Genomic DNA, 21319 nt, shown 5'->3' on the forward strand with positions numbered 1-21319 from the left:
ATGAAGCTCTCCCTGGTGGCCATGATGCTGCTGCTGCTCAGTGCAGCATGGGCCGAGGAGGAGGACAAGGAGGACGTGAGCACGGTGGATGGCATCGACCTGGGGACAACCTACTCCTGCGTCAGTGTGTTCAAGAATAGCCGCATGGAGATCATTGCCAACGATCAGGGCAACTGCATCACTCTGTCCTATGTGGCCTTCACTCCTGAATGGTAATGTATGATCAGCGATGCAGCCAAGAACCAGCTCACCTCCAACGCCGACAACATGGTTTTTGATGCCTAGCGGCTCATCAGCTGCAGGTGGCCCAACCCGTCTGTGCAGCAGAACATCAAGTTCTTGCCATTCAAGGTGGTTGAAAAGAAAACTAAACTATACATTCAAGTTGATATTGGAGGTGGGCAAACAAAGACATTTGCTACTGAAGAAATTTCTGTAATGGTTCTCACTAAAATGAAAGAAACTGCTGAGGCTTATTTGGGAAAGAAGGTTATCCATGCAGTTGTTGCTGTACCAGTCTATTTCAATGATGCCCAATGCCAAGCAACCAAGGATGCTGAAACTATTGCTGGCCTAAATGTTATGAGGATCATCAATGAGCCTACAGCAGCTGCTATTGCCTATGGCCTAGATAAGAGGGAGGGGGAGAAGAACATCCTGGTGTTTGACCTGGGTGGTGGAACCTTCGATGTGTCTCTTCTCACCATTGACAATGGTGTCTACAAAGTTGTGGCCACTAATGGAGATACTCATCTGGGTGGAGAAGACTTTGACCAGCGTGTCGTGGAACACTTCAAAAAGTACAAATAGCATTTGTACTTTTTGAATGTACAAAAAGAAGACTGGCAAAGATGTCAGGAAAGACAACAGAGCTGTGCAGAAACTCTGGCGCAAAGTAGAAAAGGCCAAACGGGTCCTGTCTTCTCAACATCAAGCAAGAATTGAAATTGAGTCCTTCTATGGAGGAGAAGACTTTTCTGAGACCCTGACTCAGGCCAAATTTGAAGTGCTCCACTGGACCTGTTCCGATCTACTATGAAGCCTGTCCAGAAAGTGATGGAAGACCTTGATTTGAAGAAATCTGACATTGATGAAATTGTTCTTGTTGGTGGCTTTACTGGAATTCCAAAGATTCAGCAACTGGTTAGAGTTCTTCAATGGCAAGGAACCATCCCATGGCATAAGCCCACATGAAGCTGTAGCGTATAGTGCTGCTGTCCAGGCTGGTGTGCTTTCTAGTGATCAAGATACAGGTGACCTGGTACTGCCTGATGTGTATCCCCCTATACTTGGTATTGAAACTGTGGGAGATGTCATGACCAAACTGATTCCAAGGAACACAGTGGTGCCAACCAAGAAGTCTTAGATCTTTCTACAGCTTCTGATAATCAACCAACTGTTACAGTCAAGGTCTATGAAGGTGAACGACCACTGACAAAAGACAGTCATCTTCTGGGTACATTTGATCTGACTGGAATTCCTCCTGCTCCTCATGGGGTCCCACGAATTGAAGTTACCTTTGAGATGGATGTGAATGGTATTCTTCAAGTGACAGCTGAAGACAAGGGTACAGGGAACAAAAATAAGATCACAATTACCAATGACCAGAATCTCCTGACACCTGAAGAAATTGAAAGGATGGTTAATGATGCTGAGAAGTCTGCTGAGGAAGACAACAAGTTCAAGGAGCACATTGATACTAGAAATGAGTTGGAAAGCTATGCCTATTCTCTAAAGAATCAGTTTGGAGATAAAGAAAAGCCGGGAGGTAAACTTTCCTCTGAAGATAAGAAGACCATGGAAAAAACTGAAGAAGAAAAGGCTGAATGGCTGGAAAGCCACCAAGATGCTGACACTGAAGACTTCAAAGCTAAGAAGAAGGAACTAGAAGAAATTGTTCAACCAATTATCAGCAAATTCTATGGAAGGGCAGGCCCTCCCCCAACTGGTGAAGAGGATACAGCAGAAAAAGATGAGTTGTAGACACTGATCTGCTAGTGCTATAATATTGTAAATACTGGACTCAGGAACTTTCATTAGGAAAAAATTGAGAGAACTTAAGTGTCGAATGTAATTGGAATCTTCACCTCAGAGTGGAGTTGAAAATGCTACAACCCAAGCGGCTGTTTACTGTTTTTCATTAGCAGTTGCTCACATGTCTTTGGGGGTGAGAAGAAGAATTGGCCATCTTAAAAAGTGGGTAAAAAACCTGGGTTAGGGTGTGTGTTCACCTTCAAAATGTTCTATTTAACAATTGGGTCATGTGCATCTGGTGTAGGAAGTTTTTTCTACCATAAGTGACACCAATAAGTGTTTGTCATTTATAAAAACAAACAAACAAAAAAGAATATTAAACAACAACACACTTCTAAATAACATACAGATCTAAAAAAACTGTGACAGAAATTATAAATATTTTGAACTAAATGAAAACTAAAACACAACACATCAAAATGTGTGGAGTGTAGCTAAATCAATGCTTAGAAGATTTATAGCATTAAATGTTTATATTAGAAAATCATAAAATTCTCAAATCAATTATCTAGTGTTCACCTTAAGTTATTTAAAAAGGAAGAACAAGTTAAACCCAAAATAAGCAGAAAAGGTAAATTAGAACATAAATCAATAAAACAGAAAACAAAAATAATGAAACCAAAATCTGGCTCTTTGAAAAGATCAATAAAACTGATAAATCTTTAGTCAAACAGAAAGAAACAAAAGATAAAATAACAATTACCAATATCAAGAATTACAGTGGGTACATCACTATAGATCCTGCCTATTCTAAAAGGACAGCAAGGGAATGATATGGTATGAATAATTTTATGCTAATAAGTTATATAAGCTAGATAAAATGGACAAATTTCTTGAAGCACACAAACTACCAAAGCTCACTCAAGAAGAAACAGATAACCTGAATAGTCCTATATCTAGCAAAGAAATGAACTCGTAACTAACAACCTTCCACAAAGGAAACTCCAGTCCCAAATGACTTCACTGCTAAATTATAATGAACATTAAATGAAGAGACAATAACTATTCTGCACAGACTCTTCCAGAAAATAGAAGAAGAAGGAACATTTCCCAACTCATTTTATGAAATTAGCATTACCCTGATCCCAAAACCAGATAAATAAATTAAAAGGAAAAAAACCCCACTGACCAATCTCTCTCATGAACATTAGATACAAACATCTTTAACCAGCAAGGGACTTGCTAGCTATGTGGATTTCTGCTGACAGGGGTTACATGAAGATAGAGAAGTTATTTGAATTCAGCAACATGGACCTCCAGTGTTCCTACCTTCCAGACTCCGGACCTCTCTGCCACCTGGACATTCCTGTGGTTCCCTCACAACCGCTCAGGCCACATACCCCTGCTTACCAATTTCAGCCAGCTGACCACCTTACTCAGCTCCTGTCTACCACAACCGTCATTCAGGTCACAGCCTACCCTAAGGTTGTGGCAGATATTGATCAGTGCCTACCTCCAAATTAGAACCACAGACTTTCCTAAAATTTGATGATGGGGGTATAGGACATGGGATAGCATATTCTCAGGGTATGAAGATTGACAGGTTCTCAGGCCACAGGGGTCAGGGCCTTCTGGAAGCTAAAACTGAGACTGGCAGATTGTTCTTAAGGATCCCTCTTGAGGTCCAGTGGTCCCTAAACAGCATGCAGGCAACCACTTTAATATTAATGATTGGCACAGTCCTTGGTGATTACAACACAGGAAAGGAAGCTGAGCAAGGCAGCCCAAAGCAACACCTTCTGGCTTCTCAATTCTGCCCCTGGACACAACAGACTCAGACTATGTGCAGTCAGGCTAGAAGAGTCCTGGTGTCCCTTACTCACTGAGCCCCAGCCAAAAGCTGGGTCCATGCTGGAATACTACAAATACAGCCAAAAGCTGGGACCCACTGCAAAGAATGCCAAGGTGCTGCTTAGCATACCATCCTTCACAGAGTCCCTATCCTAGTTCCTTGAAGTCATCTTAAATGTATATATGATGTATGAATATATTGTTGTTTGCTTCTCTCTGAGCATGTGTGTCAGCTTAGGCCCTCCTAGAGGCAGATACCAGAACAGAATTAGAACTGCAAGGTATATATTGCAGGAAACATTTGTGAGAGTTAAAAGGCAGGGGGAATCTTCAATCTGCAATACCAATCTGATAGCTATGAAAGGAGAGGGGGAAGGAAAGAGGATTGGACAGGAAGAGCCTCGAACTGCAGTGCAGCTCTGTGGAGCCCCAGAGCACTGATTGCCCGTGAGAGGAGTCCTGCATCAAGCAGAAAGTGGTCCAGTTCCATTACCTGCACAGTGCTTGGTGGTTGGCCAGGCACAGCCTAGCGAAAATGAACCTCAGCTGAACATCGCAGAGATCCAGAGGTACAGCACCTGAAGGCTGTCAGCCAACTCCCTGGTCCTTTTCAAGAGAAAGCTGGGCCAGGTGCAGAGGCTTGTGCATATAATCCCAGCATTTTGAGAGGCCAAAGCAGGTGGATTGCCCAAGCTTAGAAGTTCAAGACCAACCCGGGCAACATGGCAAAACCCCATTTTACAAAAAATGCAAAAATTAACCAGGCATGGTGGTGTGTACCTGTAGTCCCAGCTACTCAGGAGATTGAGGTGGGAGGATCACCTGAGTCTGCAGTGAACCTTGATGGTGTCCCTGCACCCCAGCATGGGCAACAGAGTGAGACCTTGTCTCTAAAAATAATAATAATAACAATGAAAGGAAAGCTGTGTGACCCACCTCCATGGCCAACATCACATTGATGATTTCATTATGAAAAAAAAGCTTTGTTCTCATAGGGTTTGTTAAATGGATAGCAAAGGGATTAAAGGGTCAAAAGGATTACGGGTCTGAAATAGTTGAGAATAAACTAAGAGAGACTAGGTCAGAACAAAGCTATTACAACTCAAATAAGAATGAGGACACTTCTCTCTGTTTTCTTTTCTTTGGTGTTTGGTTTTATCAATTTATAGCTGATTTAAGTGAGTGGACTTTATTTACAGTGGTTTATGAGGAATGCTGCAGAGGTATTTCCCTGAAGTGAATTGTTCAGTCTTAAGATGCCAGTCTAAATCAATTCAGCTCAGGCTTTATCAATGAAAACTCAGGCTCAGGCCCCATTTCAGTCTGAGGACAGTGGCTAGGGGCAGAAGAGAGGGAGAACAGTACCCAGCGTAGCTCATGGCACTCATGCTTGGCTTCGGGCTTCCATGAACTCATTATGGATCCTAAGGAGCTAAGTGTATGGTCAAGAGCCAGTCAAGTAAAACAAGCATTAGCAGCAGATTCCTCAGGAAACAAAGAAACAAGACTATGCAGCTCTGAAATTGAAATATGGAGGTGAGCAAGGAGGTTCAACCTTGAGGAAGACATCATTCTGATATAGAAGGACATGGTCTAAGTCCCCTTTGAATGTCCAGCCACTAGAAGGTACACATAAGTTTTGTTGAATTAACTAGTGTATGTGAAAAATAGCAACATACCCCCCCCCCCATTTCACTGGGGACCTTGGGGGAACAAAAGAGAAGTCACTCACAGTCAAGAGGAACTAAGGACAACCTCCAGAGACCCAGCACCAAGAAACCAGTGTCAGAGGCAGAGAAAAGGCAAACACTAAACTGGGAGCCACCCAATGGGTCCAGGAGGTAGACAGAAGAAGTCATGGAGGCTGCCTGGAAGCAACAGAAGGTGCCAGCAAGATAAGTACCCCAGCAATCCTCAAAGAACACAAGGGGAAGGATTGAGAATAGCCTGCAGTGGAGTCTGAGACAGGAAGACACTGTTGTTGTTTTTATTATTATTATTATTATTCCTGCAGCTTTCCCTTACGCCTAAGCTGATGGGACCAGAAGAATCCTGGATTAGCACAGGTTGACAAATTATCCTCACAACAGTAGTGAGAAGTAATAATTATCCCATTAAGGAGGCCAAGGTGAATGGCAGAAGGCATATCATGGAAGACACGAGGAGAGCTTTCCAAAGGAGGGAGTAGCCTGCTGGCCCACCATACGGCGGGACAATAATTAACGCTCTAGGATCCAGAGCCCAAAGGGAACGGGATCAAGAGAACAGATTAAGATGTCTTCAAGCCTTTTTATCTGGGAGGGAAGGTGATAAAAAGTAAAGGGTTCAGAATTTATATCAGAAGCCTGGATTTGAATCTAGGACCCCCTCTTCCTATTTGTGTGTGCAAGTCATTTAACCCCTCTGATTCTCAGTTTTCTGGTATGTAAAACAGGGCACAAGTGTAATGCCGATTTCAAAACCAGAAGTGGATATGAAATGCAATAGTGCCATGACAGGAGCTTCACAGGCCTACCCTATGCTATCCCCAGACCCCACCATTAGCCAGCACAGAACTCTGGGCACTGCTGGTACTCAAACTGTGCTGCTTGACAAGGCCTGGTGAGAAAATGAACACACCCTGGGATCAGGCCTCAGAGGGGAGCTGACTCGAGGTCTGTGTTCTCATACATTGACCAAGGCAGAGGCCAAAACCATCTCTCTAGAGCAGGTTTTCTCCTTGGGGGTGTCTTGTTCCCTCTTGGTGCAATACAAGAAAATAGGCCGTGTGTTCACCACACCAACTGCAGACTGGCAAAGCAGGTATGAGATTAATGGCTTTTCTGTACAACAAAGGCCTTCCTGCACAGCGGCAGAATTCAATATGCAAACCCCACCACCCTGGCTTCAGACCCACCCTCCCAGCTCGGTGGACAGCAGCAGCTCGAACCCCATAATGTATGCACGCTCCAGCTGCTGGGCCCAAGTTATTATTCATTACAGTTTTCTATTACCCAGTGATAAATGATGCCCCCAGGCTGGCGTTGCCCCCAGAATGCTTATTACGGCTCACTTAAGTAGGCGTTGATTTAGCTTAAATCGGTTGTTCTGTTTAGCCCAGACACGGGCCTGCCCCAGCTCTGCCTGGAAGACTCTCTTCACCAGGGCATAATTGAATTCTAACTACTCCTGGCCTCTTATTAGGAAGGGGTGGGGTAGGAGGCCCCATGTAGGGCCACAGGATGGTCCAAGTCCCAGTGGTCTCTCCAGCCCTGTGGAATCCTAACTTAATAGGGTCTTCCCTTTGACTCTAGCCAATACATTTTGACAAGCAACTCCAATTAGGCCCAGAGAGAACTTCCTGGATGGACTTTCCTCACAGGAAAAATGATGATATCTTAGGTAGAAGCAACTCGAGGGATGCCAATATGACTGTTCTTGCCTCTGGATCAGGCCACTCAAGTCATGGTATCTAGGAGCTATCCAGATCCATTCATCAAATGATTTGCCACTGACAGAGCCAGGCTTGTCATCCATAAAAATCCAACATAGCTGATGTCCCTGGAAAGAGAATGGCCACACTGGAGACATTATAGCTACAACTAGGACCTTCACCATTCATTCATGCAGCAGAGATTGAGCACATAGTACTTGCCAGGTGCTGGTCACAAATAATGAACAAAGCAGCCAGTACTCTCTGCCACCATGGAGTTCACATTCTAGAGTTTACTTATTGTCGATTATGTGCCAGACATTGTCTTAAGGGCTTTACCAAATTTAACTGTCATCATAACCCCATCCTGTTTTATAGAGAAAAAGATTAACTGAGTATTGGAAACATTCAGTGTTTTGCCAAAGGTCACTCAATGATTAAGGGTTAATAAGTGACAGAGTAGATTTGAACACAAGTTTATAACCACAAGTTGCACTTCTTATTGTTTATGTTGTTATACATTATTACACCATTGTATTTGCCCAGCACATTAGAAGTTACAATGTACTTTTTCATATTCATTAATAATCCCTACTACAACCTCCTGGGCAGTAGGTATTAATGTTAACATCTCACAGCTGCGGTGGTTAAGAACATGGGTTCCTGATCATCTGGGCCTAGATAAGAATCTTTGCTCTGCCTCTTACTAGCAATGTGACTCTGGGAAAGTTCTTTATCTACTCTGAGCCTCCCTTTCTTTGAAATAAAAATAATAATATTACCTCAAAGACTGCAAGAATTCAATTAGAAATGGTATGTATTGCACTTACAGTGACTTGTGTGTAATAAATTTTGGTCTTGAGACCTTGGCAGGGAGGGGGCAATGCCAGGGATCAACTATTCTGGGTGGGAAATAAGAAAGTATCTTTAATATGAAGACAGTCCAGGAAGGTAACAGAAGCCAGACCAAAGTTCTGGGAAAACCTACTGATTTGGGGAAAGAGAATTTCTTCATGGACAAGGTCTGAAGCTCAGAAACATAAAGGGCATAGGAAGGCTTTGGATCATTTTGTATCTTCTGCTACCATTTCCTTTTCTTTCTCCCTTAGTGAAGTTTTTTGTTGGTTTTTTTTTTTTTTTTTTTTCTTTTTAAATCTCGGCTCACTGCAACCTCCACCTCCCGGATTCAAGTGATTCTCCTGCCTCAGCCTCCTGAGTAGCTGGGACTACCGGCATGTGCCACCATGCCCAGCCAATTTTTGTATTTTTAGTAGAGACAGGGTTTCACCATGTTGGCCAGGCTGGTCTCAAACTCCTGACCTCAGGTGATCCACCCACCTCAGCCTCCCAAAGTGCTGGGATTACAACCGATAAAGTTCTTAGTAAAGGAAAAGCCCATCTGCCTCAGCTGGGAACCCAAGGGAAGGAATGATCATTAAACAATAATAACAAGGGCTGGCATTTATCAAGCACTAAGAAGCACTCTCAAGCCAACTCTGCACTATGTGTTTGATACACCTCGATTCATTTAACTTCACCGCAACCCGCTGAAGCAGGAACTATCCTTCTCGTCCATTTTACAGATAAGGAAACTGAGGCTCAAAAAAGATGAAAGAATTTGCCCAAATAATTTAGCCACAATTAGTAAGTAGCTATAACAGGATTCAAACCAGAGGGAAGAATAAGTCCCACCCCCACTCAGCGAGGAAAGGTCAACAACCTCACACCCGATGGGAATCAGAGGCAGTTTTCACAAACCCATTTCCTTCACCTTGTTCTTAACTATTCAAGGAGCTCTGCACGCTGAGGAAGAACTGAGAACAGCTGAAAGCGAGAAACAACACAGCCCAAACTAGCCCGGAAGGTGGTCAAAACCCACATCAACTAACTGGGCAGACAAAAAATGTTCCAAACCATCCATCACATCCTTAGTGTCATCTCTCACCTGTTGTTTTTGTTTTCAATCAAAAAGAGGGGGTTTTACTACCTGAAGACGCCTTATCCAGCTTTTTGCATCCCTGAGCTTCTGAACTTGCTCCTCAGTTCTTGGCTACAACGAACAGAGAGACGCAGCAATGTGTGGAGCAGGGATGCCTCCAACGGAAAAAGAGGTCTGAGTGCTTGTTACCCAGAAAGCTAGGTTAGCCCACTGGTGGGCAGCGTCTTCGGGACCCTAGGGTCAGCCCCATGTTGGCAGTTCTCCAGTGTAACAGGACACATTTGCACGTGCCCACCACCTCCACAACCCCAGGGTGTGAGCCACATGCTGCCCTGCCTCCCCGGCATTGATCCAAGGCCTGGAGGACATCTTCTTTAGACAACGTCGCCTTTGGCTGCTACTAAGGTTCAGCTATAGAATTATTCATCAACTTTTAAAAACAATACATCATTTTCATAATAAAAATATATAACTATGTTACAGAAAAATTGAAAAATAGGGGAAAAAAGAAACAGAACTAAGCCATAATTCATTCATCCTGACACAATTGTTATTAGCATTCTTGGTGTGTTTCTAGTCCCCGAAGCTCTAGCTTTCACCTCATTGTAACCATGGTGCACTTACAATTGTATATCCAATTTTTTGTGGCCTACTATTATATCCTAAACATTTTTTTGGCATGCTACACAACCTAAATAACTATCATTTTAATCCTGCCTAATATTCCATGGAGTTTGGCCATAATTTACTTAGGAATTTTATTAATGAGTATTTCACTATCATAAGTAATGCTGCAGTGAACATCTTTGCATTTACTGTTTTCTTCCCCAATATTTGGGATTATTTCCTTAAGATAAATTTTCAACATATATGCAATATTTGGGTAAAGGGAGTGACTGGTTTTTTTGACTCAGCATCAATGCCTCAAGCATAGGAGAGTATCTGGTTCAATGCAACACTGTCAACATTGATGATCTCTTTTTATCCTCATGTCATAGGCTAACTTTAAAAAGACCTCTTTGTTGTTCTAATTTGCTTTTTTGTGGATTCTAGAGAAGGGAGTCAGTATCATCATTTTCAAGAGTTAAAAGCTTTGGATTTAGGCTGGAGTTGAAGATAAAATTCTGCTATTCCATGAGCTACGGTGCCTTACTTAATTCTCTCTAGCCCCATCCAGTCGTCTCATCTGTAAAGTTGTGATAATACCACCTACATACAGGACTGGCATTAGAATTCCATGAAATGATTTATCTTAGTCCAATTCCTGGCAAATGATTAGCACTGGTTGTTGTTTATCAATAACTTTAAAGCATTAAGAAGTGTTATTACACAGTCAGTAAACATTTACGGAAGTTCTGGGGATGCAAGAAAGAATAAACCATGGGTCTTGTCCTTGAAGAGGTCCCAGTCTGGGAGGGGATAAATAAGGAAGAATAAAACAACTGCTTAGTGTTGCAGTAAAACTCAGAATGAGGTAATGCTGCCCAAAAGGTCCAAAATGAGGGAACTCAGGGCAGAGCCAAACCACATCTGGGAATCAGAGGAGCAAAAAAAAAAAAAAAAATTATGGAAAATGCACATTGTGGAAAGGCCCATTCACCATGGGCAGTGAAGAATTGTTGTGTTCTGGTGGTAGACATACAGGGGAGGAGGACAGGGTGGGGTATTCCAGGTAGCGGGAACAGCACAGGCAAACATCCGGAAGTGGGAAGTTTCACTCTGAATGGATATAGGAAACAGCAACTTGTCCCACGGGGTTCATGAACTGTAGGTCTGGCCACAGTGGGTGGTTGATCTGATTGCAGGATGAGCTTGCTTCACAAAACTCTCTGATGGTTCCCCAGGTTTTCTCATTAAACTTAACACTCAACATGTCAGGGTAGGTGGAGAGAGTGTTTAAATTATAAAGTTTCCCTCTTAGAGCATACCCTTAACACTCTTTGAGATTTTTTAAAAATGGATGCTAATAAATAAGACCACCTCCATCCAGAACCCCAGAATGTTAATCAGTGCCTTGTCAGATTGAAGAGCCGTGACACACTGTGGGGCAGGGAATGCTGTGCCCCGCCGGGAAATCTTACTTTGAGAATCTTTCTCAGAGTTTAGCTGTTTCCCATCCAAAGCCCCAATAGGGTGTTGTGGCTGGAAGCCATAGGCATGGCTCAGCTCCATGAGGGGAATTTAGACAAAATTCACCCTCCAAAACCTAATGCCACGATTCCCTCCTCTGACAAGCCCTCTGCCATCCAGTCCTAATAGATGACTTCCTCCCCTGAATTGCCACAGTCCTTCATTCTCTCACAGCCCCATCCACACTCATTTTCTGGTCAGCTGCAACTTTGTCTTATCTCCCATACTCACTTGCTAGATGGCAAATTCCTTGAGGGCAGGCATATGATCTGCTTGCCTTACCTTTGTTTCCTTCACTCCTGTTCAAAAATCCACTCCAAAGTACATGAAGCAAAAAGCAATTATGCAAATGGAGATTTACCTGGACGCAGGTGAGCCCTGACCACTATGAGCAGGACCAAGATCAGGAACCCAAGCATTTAAGCATCCTTAAGCCTCTCTCCTTCCTTCTTTCCTCTCCTCCTTTTCCTCTTCTTCCTTCTCTTCCTCCTTCTCTCTCTTTGCCTCCCTATCCCCTCTCTCCCTTCCTCATACCCCTGCCCACTTCCTATCTCCCATCTAGACGTTCATTTTTCTTTCTCCTCTGCAGAACAATGTCTTAGAGCCTAGAATAGCCTCCCTACAATATATGTTCAAGTCTGCAGTTTTGAACGACCCAGCTTCACTCCAGTCTTTATTCCAAATTTCAGGGAGAAGAGAGAGAATCAAATTGACCCAGCTGGGGTTGGAGGTCCACTTGGGTCCAAGGGTATTCACAATAGCAAACATTTGTGGAGCCCTTCCTAAGTATCAGCTACTGCTCTAAAAGCTTACATGTATTAACTCATTTAATCCTTACCAGCCTTTGAGGTAGGTGCTGCTAACAGCCTCATTTTACAGATAAGGTAAGCACCATAACAAAAATCGGATTTGTGTGACCAAATTGACACAGCTGGTAAGTGATGAAGCCAGGACATTGAACTCAGGGAGTCTGACTCCACAGCCCAGGTTTTTTGGTTTTTTTGTTTTTTAGTTGTTTGTGTGTATGTGTGTTTGTTCGTTTGTTTGTTTGAGACAGAGTCCTCCTCTGTCGCCAGGCTGGAGTGCAATGCTGTGATCTCAGCTCAGGCTCACTGCAACCTCCGCCTCTGGGTTCAAGCAATTCCCCTGCCTCAGCCTCCCAAGTAGCTGGGACTACAGGCATGTACCACCATGCCTGGCTAATTCTTTGTATTTTAGTAGAGACGGGGTTTTACCATGTTGGCCAGGATGATCTCGATCTCCTGACCTCGTGATCCACCCGCCTTGGCCTCCCAAAGTGCTGGGATCACAGGTGTGAGCCACCGCGCCAGGCACAGAGCCCAGGTTTTTAACATTAGAGTATGTTGTTTGGGACATTGTCTTTTTTCAGACAATAGACAGCCTAGTGGGGAAACAAGGCTGTGGTAGCCCATTCTCAGAAGTGGGCAGTTGTCAAAGAAACACTATCCTTAAAAGCCCTTTGCTTCTGCTCAAAGTGGTGGGTGGATGGGTGGGTGGATAGATGAATGGAAATTTAATGCCATCTCCTTGTTGCTCAGCTCATTTCACAGCAAAGAACACTATCAGCTAAAAAACAACTCTGAGAGTATCCTTGAAGTCAAAAGAGAAGAAGGGAGAGGAAGGCTAGGGCTTTGGGCTCTTTTATCTCAAGGGCTTGAGGGTTTTGGTGTTGAAAGGACAAAAGCTGAAATTCCTAAGCAGGAAAAGATAACCCACTCCTCCTTTTATTCACTAAATTGTCTCAGAAAGGATGGAGGAGAATGCTTAGAATGGAATGAGTCAAAACGACCAAGCCATTAGGGAGAAGAGGAAGTGAAGGGATAGGGTTCTTGGCAGTTTCCAAGTGGGACAGAGACCAAATGGCACATGGCACCCATGACGAGGACTTGCTGTGATGGGGCAGGGGGAGAAGGTAATTAAATACTACTATCTGCGGAATTACTACTATCTGAGGAATTTATTGCCCTCAGAATAACATCTAAACTCTTTAAGCAGGCTGTAAGGTCCTTCATGTGATACACCCTGCTGACCCCCAGCTTTAGTATTCTTGTCTTAAGATCTTCAGGCATGCTAGTCTCTCTGCCTGAATACTCTTCCTCCCAACTGCTTAGATATCACACACACACACACACACACACACACACATCCCCTGACCATCTCTTCCCATCCTTCAGATCTCAATCTCCCTAGAATGCCTCCTAGGACCACAACAGTGAGTCTTACAATCAATGTGCACATTGAAAGTAGTTGGGTTTCATTCCCCGTGCCCCCCAGTAAGTTTTATATTAAGTCAATAGTGCATTGTCTAATCAGTGTACATGTTAGATTTTTAAAACTACAGTCATTGTTGAATGAATGAAATACAAGTCCTCTGCCCCTTCACCCACAGTGCATTCTTCTCTGCTTCTGAGGCTAGCCCACTCACTTCCTCATCCTGAAATCACTCAGTCTGTCCCCTCTGCCTGCTGTGGCTTCTACCGTAGATCGACAGCCACACTCAGAAAACTCCAGACAGGTCCGCCTTCTTTAAAAGTAGGGGGGCGATGCTGCCTGCCATTTCATCACGGGGCCCCTCAGATCTCATGGGTTTAAGGTGCCAATGCCCTAACCCAGGTGAGAGTCTCTGATCCTCAACAATCTGAGCAGCCAAGCATGCGGTGGAGTTTCCTGCAGAAGAACCAAGTTGGTATTTTTTTCAATGTTCTAGACTGAATTATTATAGCCAGAGGGAGCCATTCATCAGCTCTGACACTGCAGGAAGCTTCCAAGGCAAACAGCTTTATTGCTGCGTGAGATTAACCCAGACTGTAGTAATTTGTAACAAAGATAAGAAAATTGCACTGGTCTCTCAGAAATAAATCTGAATTCCAGAGTGGACAGAGGGGACTTCAACTTGAAATCTGCTATTTCAGATATAATCAAATTTATAACAGCCCCTGAAGAGTATAAAAAGCCAAGGGCAGCTTCCTGTTGGAAGTGTCACTTCAGGACCCACCATTATGAAATCAATTTAGCTGGAATTCCTAACAAGCCGGGAGCCCAAGCCCCACCTAACTTTGATGGAAGACTATTTGGACTATTTGAGAGTCATTCCCTCATCTGTCTGCCTTCACAATTGAGCAGATGTCATGGGGTAGGAAATGCAGGCCGGGATGTGAGGTCAGGCGACCTGCCTCTTACCAGCTGTAAGATCTTGGAGAAACAGAGATGATAATGGAGGCCCCTCCCAGAGCTGTTGTGAGCATTAAATGAGATAAGAATGTGAGAGTAGAATACAGATGTCAGTTATTAATGAGAGTCTGGTAACCTGATAGACATGATGGGTTGAACTCTTACAGATGCTCTGAGCAAGACTTCACTTTACCAGCTTGGCCTCATTTCACTCTCTTCAACAACTGCACAATCAGGGCACTGTAATTATGTCCATTTACAGATGAAGAAACAGAAGGCCAGAGAGGTCATGGAACCTATCCAAAGTCACACAGCCAGTAGGTGGCATAAAATGGCCAAGTGTTCTTGGCCACTATAGAGTGCTTTCTGCTATGCAGCAGTCGCTGTGCTAGACACAGGGATATAAAGGTGACACTCCTGTGGTACCAGACCTGGCGGAACACACAGCCTGGCTGGAACACACACCTGACAGTAAGAACCTTTGTGATATTAATAATAAGTGTAAAAAGTAAAGTAGAGGTTCCTCTTCAAAGACTTTCCTCTCCATTTAATTAGGAATAAATAATAACTTCTTTTAGAAGCAAAATGTATTCAAAGACCTGTGCTAACATTCTTAAATATCTGCTAGCCATGATAAAGAAATCAATGTACTTTATGTTCTTAGCTCCCACAATTTAGCCTAAATATTTGCCCTGGCATGCTTATACTGGTCCAAGCAAGCATTAGGTCATAGCCTGTTCCTCTTCCTTATTTGAAGGTGTTTTTTTTTTTTTACCTTTACCAGCATTCCACAAGTTACTTCCTCCTTCCTTTGTTCTCCTCTGCCTTTGCCTCTCTTAAAAAGTTCTAAGTTGCTAGCCAATCGGGACAAATACAGAATGTGAGGTCCCGTTCCAGCCAATGGAAACCGGACACAGCAGTAGGGTGGACAGGTCAGGTTATAAATGACCCTGTCTCCTTTGTTAGGGGTACTCTCGTGGCAAAACTGCTGGCGAGTGTACCCTTTCTGCAGGAAGTAAAAACGGCCTTGCTGAGTAAATTAAATTTATGTTCAAGTGCTATTTCTTTATGGCACTGGGGAACAAGCATTTCAAACATAAGTAATGCTTTGTAAGCACAGTTCTAGGTGCTTTATACAACTCTCATCTAGGACTTACATAACCAGAAGGAGAGATAGACACCAATATCACTGTACTGCATGGACAAGGAAACAGGTCCTGAGATCATACACTGGTAATAAGCAGTGGGGCCATGAATCTAAACGAGGCTATATACTTATTTCTCTATTGCAGGAGTAGATGCTGTAAGAGAAAGACTAGAAGGGCCATGGGAATCTGGGCTTGAAAAGGAGCCAACACTTCTCCTCAGAAAAAGTAACTCTTGAGCTGCTTATTTAAAAAGAAGTAGGAGTTTGTCCAGCAAACAAAGGGAAAACCAAGTGAAATCTCAGATTGTCCTATAGCCCTAAAAGACTCTACCCATGCTGTGCGGGGTGCCATCACAGTTGTCCAGCTGGACCACACGTGCAGAACAGCTGGCAATACTAAGCTGGTGGTGTTGGCGTTCATCTAGAAGACAGGGACCCCTTTCACCATCTCTGCACACCCAAGGCCCACACAGGCTGGTCCAGCATAGGTGCTCAGTGCCATTCTGTAGAGTTGAACTGAATCCAGAGGACCCTGGACCTAGAAAAGGTCTTGAAGACTGGGTCATCCAAGTTCCTCATTTTACAGGTAGGAAACTGAGACTCAAAGAGGGAAAGAATGGCAAGACTTTTCAAATTCCATGTGTACAGGGGTCCAGAGGGCCCCAAGGCAAAGGTGGCAGCAAGGAAGTAGCATGGAGCCAGGGGAGCTGTCTGGAACTGGATCTGGGCTGGAGGCCTGAGTTAAGGTGGTCTCTGGGAGCAGGAGCAGAAATGGGTAGGAGGCAGCATAGCACGGAGGTTGTTGCCAGATAGATCTCAGATTAATTGGGGTTCTGCCTCCTGCTGGCCACATAAACTTGGACAAATTAACCTCTGTGGGTGTCAGTTTCCAAATTTGGAAAATGGGGGCAATATCCCCCCATCATAAGACTATTGTGAAGATTAAGGGAAACGATGCATCTAAAAAACTCAGCACAGTGTCTGGTGTATGGCAAGTGCTCAACAAATAGTACTGATTACCAGGGTCACAGTTACACTTTAACCCATGTTAAAAGGTGAACCCACTTAGAAGTGGACAGGCTGCTCTTCTCCACCTGAAATTCCCCTCTCTTTACCAGCCTTCGTGCCCAAAGGGTCTCTGAAAAACAAAAATACATATTCTAGCATTCTGCAGGGAGCCACAGATGCTTCCTACTGATGTCTATTAAAAAGGGGATTGGTGAGGTTTGCTTTGGAAACCTTTATCGGAAAAGTTCCCCAAACTGCATCCAATCCAGAGGTGAGCACCACACCTGGGTCACTCTCGCAGCAACTCTCTGCAAAGCATTCACCTGCCTCAAAACCATTCCTCCTTGAGGGTCCAGCAAGACACCTCTTTCATACTTCACCCAGAAATAGGGTAAATATTTTTCAATGAAATTCAGCGATCAATTAAACACCACCCCTCTTTAATAAGAACGTTGAACCAACAGCCGGCTGCACATTCCGACAAGAATATTTAAAGCAATTAAACTTGAGCTACTTTTACAACAAATTCTTTTAAATGCTAATGACCATTGTTTTCGCATTTGATAAGTAAAATTTTGTGTCAAGCAAGGTTAGATGATTGCAATGATTTAATTGTACTGCTCAAAGAAAGGAAAATGTTAAGAAAAAAGCTAAGATGGACCTCTTACCACATTCCTACCGCAAAATGTCCTGTAACAATAGAAGCGTGATTTGCTGAAATTAAAATGCTATTATGGTGAAATTAGGGCTTCAATATTTTTAGCAGCTTTAATAGGCCTTGCATTTTAAGGGACATCTGATAATAGATAATTACATTTCATCTTAAAGAAACTGAGTTGTTTTCTTAAGGAAAATACTTTTCTTTCTTCCAGAGAGGTTAAAGCCGAGCCGTCATTAGAAGCAGCACCAAGCTCGAGGTTCCTGCTTTAGCTTGGGAAATAGAGATTAGCATATAAATAGCCTTCGGTGCCTGCTTGATTCCAGCTATTTTGCGTTTCAATGTGGCATCAGAATGCACTTAGCAAGAAATGTTCGAGAGGAGAAAGAGGTTTGTAATATGTCGCTTTTATAGAGGGGGGAACTTTAAGTATAAAAGATCATCCACTCCTCTGTGGGCTTGTTTTTTTTTTCTTTCTTTCTTTTTTTTTTTTTCCGCCTTTCAATGTCCCAATTACAGACTCCAAGGAACCAACAGGCCCCCTAGAATGGAGCCTTAGTTTATGCTACAGCTCTTTCTCCAGACCAGGAAAATAAGTCAAAATGGTGTACAGGAAATAAGATAAATAAGCGGGCTTCCTCCCAGATTCAGCTGGAGTCCTTGGGGGGCACAGCCATGCCCTTTCTCCTCACCCCCATGCTACCCATCAGCGGCGGGGACGTGGGATGACTCCTCCAGGACCCATTTGCTGGAGCAATGAGGGACACTCCTGGCTTTCTGCCTGGAGGCCTGCTTCCCTCCTGGGAAATCGCGGAGACTGGGCATGGAGCCCGCAGTTCTTTCTGCCCCCCTCCAGCCCCCACTCCCACCCCTACACACACACACATACCACATTCATGCTGACTGGTTGAGGCTGAGTCTTGGGCTGTAGCAGGATGATTCACAGACCTCACACGTTTTCTGCTTGGCACGGGGCAGTGGGCAGTTCTGCATGGTGCTACACAGCTGTTCTACGGGACCTTGTTTTTCCGGGGTGTGGCAGTGGTAAAGGGGTGTGAGCCCAACAGTGGTAGCCTCTAGTCTAGTTCCTGGGGTGGCTTGAGCCCATCCAGAGCCCTGGGTTCTAATCCAGACTCCCCTGAGAACTTGGAGACAAGTCATGCCAGCTCTGAGCCTGAGTTCCTTCACTTGCAAAACGAGAATGATAAACCCTGCCATGCCCACTCGTGAGGCTGTTATAAGAACTGAGGAATGGATGTGAAAGAACTTTGTAAGCTCCCTCCCATGTTAGCATCATGTGATTAGGACATTGGTGAGGTTTCTTTCCTGGATTGTCCTTCTGTCCCAAGACCCCAGGTTTTCTTCCGTCCACCCTAGCACCTCATCTATGCTCCCTGGACTCTGCCTCCCCACCCAGAGTGAGAGGGTGAGAAATAGATAGTGTTTAGGAAATTAGCTAGAAGGTAACAGCTCTCAGCTATCATGGCAAATGCACCCACTTGGGTTGTCTGGAGATGACTGTGTGAAGACAAGGCTGGGGCTTAAGAGGTGGAGTACAAAGGGACCTGGGCATCAAGTCCAAGCCTGTAGTACCCTGGACAGGTCATTCTGCTCCTGGAGCCTTTTTTTCCCTCCTCAGATAGGAATTTTGATAATTTGAGGTGCCTTTCATGGCTATTCTTTTTTTTTTTTTTAATTTGTTATTATTATACTTTAAGTTCTAGGGTACATGTGCATAACGTGCAGGTTTGTTACATATGTATACTTGTGCCATGTTGGTGTGCTGCACCCATCAACTCGTCAGCACCCATCAACTCGTCATTTACATCAGGTATAACTCCCAGTGCAATCCCTCCCCCCTCCCCCCTCCCCATGATAGGCCCCGGTGTGTGATGTTCCCCTTCCCCAGTCCAAGTGATCTCATTGTTCAGTTCCCACCTATGAGTGAGAACATGCGGTGTTTGGTTTTCTGTTCTTGTGATAGTTTGCTAAGAATGATGGTTTCCAGCTGCATCCATGTCATGGCTATTCTAAGGTTCAATATAGAAAACAGGCCAGAACAGCTGGTCGCAGTGGCTCCTATCTGTAATCCCAGCACTTTGGGAGGCCAAGGCGAGCAGGTCACCTGAGGCCAGGAGTTAGAGACCAACGTGGAAAAATCCTGTCTCTACTAAAGATACAAAAATTAGTCAGGAATGGTGGCACACGCCTGTAATCCTGGCTACCTGGGAGGCCAAGGCAGGAGAATGGTTTGAACTCGGGAGGCGGAAGTTGCAGTGAGCTGAGATTGCACCACTGCATTCCAGTCTGGGCAACAGATAAAGACTCTGTCTCAAGAAAAAAAAAAAACGAAAGAAAAAGAGAGAGAGAGAAAAGAAAGAAAGAAGAAAGACAGAGAGAGAAAGAAAAGAAAGAAAGAAGAAAAGAAAGAAAGAAAGAGAGAGAGAGAGAGAGAGAGAAAGAAAGAAAGAAAGAAAGAAAGAAAGAAAGAAAGAAAGAAAGAAAGAAAGAAAGAAAGAAAGAAAGAAAGAAAGAAAGAAAGAAAGAAGAAAAGAAAGAAAAAGGAAAAAGGAAGGAAGGAGAAACGAAGGAAGGAAGGAGAAAGGAAGGAAAGAAGGAAGGAAAGGAAGGGAGGGAGGGAGGAAGGAAGGAAGGAAGGAAGGAAAGAAGGAAGGAAGGAAGGAAGCGAAAGAAAGAGAAAACGGGCTAGAGAAGCGAGGGGCATTCGTTTGCTTCTCATCCTTTTAGCCTGCATTCAGAGGGGGCAAGCACCAGGCTGGGGTTCGGGCAGCCAGTCCCCTCCAACCTCTCACCTGGCAGCAGCTTCCTGCTCCCAAACCCAGCAGGCTTCACCACAGGAAAAGTGCCCTGGTGGGCTGGGGACACTCCCTGGTCTCTACAAGATTGGCCCTGACTCTGCAGGATCTCTTCAGGCTGCACCACATCCTGCAGACGCCACAGGCACTGTCTCTGTAGGAGGGTCACCACCGCTTCCTCGGGAGCCCTGGTAATCCCAAGGATTCTAACCAGGCTGTGATGGGGATGCTGCGCCTGGACTCCTCCAGGGGAAAGGTGCCAATGCGCAAAACCTCTGCTCCTTTTCCTGTTCTGTCCCACAGCTTCAAACAACACACTGCTGACAGAAGAACCATGTGAATTCTAGACTTCATGCATGAAGATTGTTTTCATCCCCAAAAACTGTGTTTGGAACAAAGGTAGCTCCTTACAGGAAACCTGAGGGGGTTCTTTGGGTGACTTGGTGAGGCTCGGGCAAGGTGGATTGGAGGGCAGTGGGCTCAGACCAGGGTTCTGGGTCCTGGTCTACTCTCTGCTGCTTGATCTTGGGCGAATTCTTTCCACTGTGCAGTGAGGTTAATCTATAATTAAGGGGTCTGCATCAGTCTCCAAGGATCATTCCTGTTCAAACTTCAGTTCTTCATGTATTACTATTCTTCTGGGTTTCTTCTGGCCTGAGTACTTTTCACTCTAGCCAAGATGCTCAATATCATCTGTTTTGCTAATCCAGGCAACAACAATAACAGTGTCCATGTACTGGGTCTTTTATTATGCCCATTTTATATATTAGAAAAGCAAGGCTCAGAGAAGTTGACTGACCCCAAATGGAGAGCCAAGACTCAACCTCAGGTTTTGACTCAGCTTCAGATCCCAGGCTTTTACTCATCACACACTGGCACTTTCCCAGGTGGCTGCCTTAGTTGAATACTGGCCCATTTACAGTCAACATAGTTGTAGGACAATCTGTTTCTCTTATGCTAAATTGTTTTCCAAATTGTGATACAAAGAAAACTAATTCCACTGAACATTAATAGGTTTTCCTTGGGAACAACAACAAAAATATTTCAGAATCAAATGAATTTGACCCTAAGTGAAACAAGTAAACAGTTTCTTTGTACCTGCAGGACTTCTCAGGGCCTTTAAGATGTCAGTAAGGTATGCCATTTACCCCTGACCTTTATCCATAGACCCTTTCCTCCTTCTTTTTTCTTG

At 44.1% G+C, this 21319-nt stretch overlaps 1 pseudogene; it reads left to right on the forward strand.

The window, feature by feature from the left end:
• On the forward strand, window positions 1–1983 carry LOC104653635 (annotated as a pseudogene).
• The last annotated feature ends 19336 nt before the right edge of the window (window positions 1984–21319 follow it).

This window comes from Rhinopithecus roxellana, chromosome 12 (genome assembly GCF_007565055.1).
Source record: "Rhinopithecus roxellana isolate Shanxi Qingling chromosome 12, ASM756505v1, whole genome shotgun sequence".
NCBI classification, from domain to species: Eukaryota; Metazoa; Chordata; class Mammalia; order Primates; family Cercopithecidae; genus Rhinopithecus; species Rhinopithecus roxellana.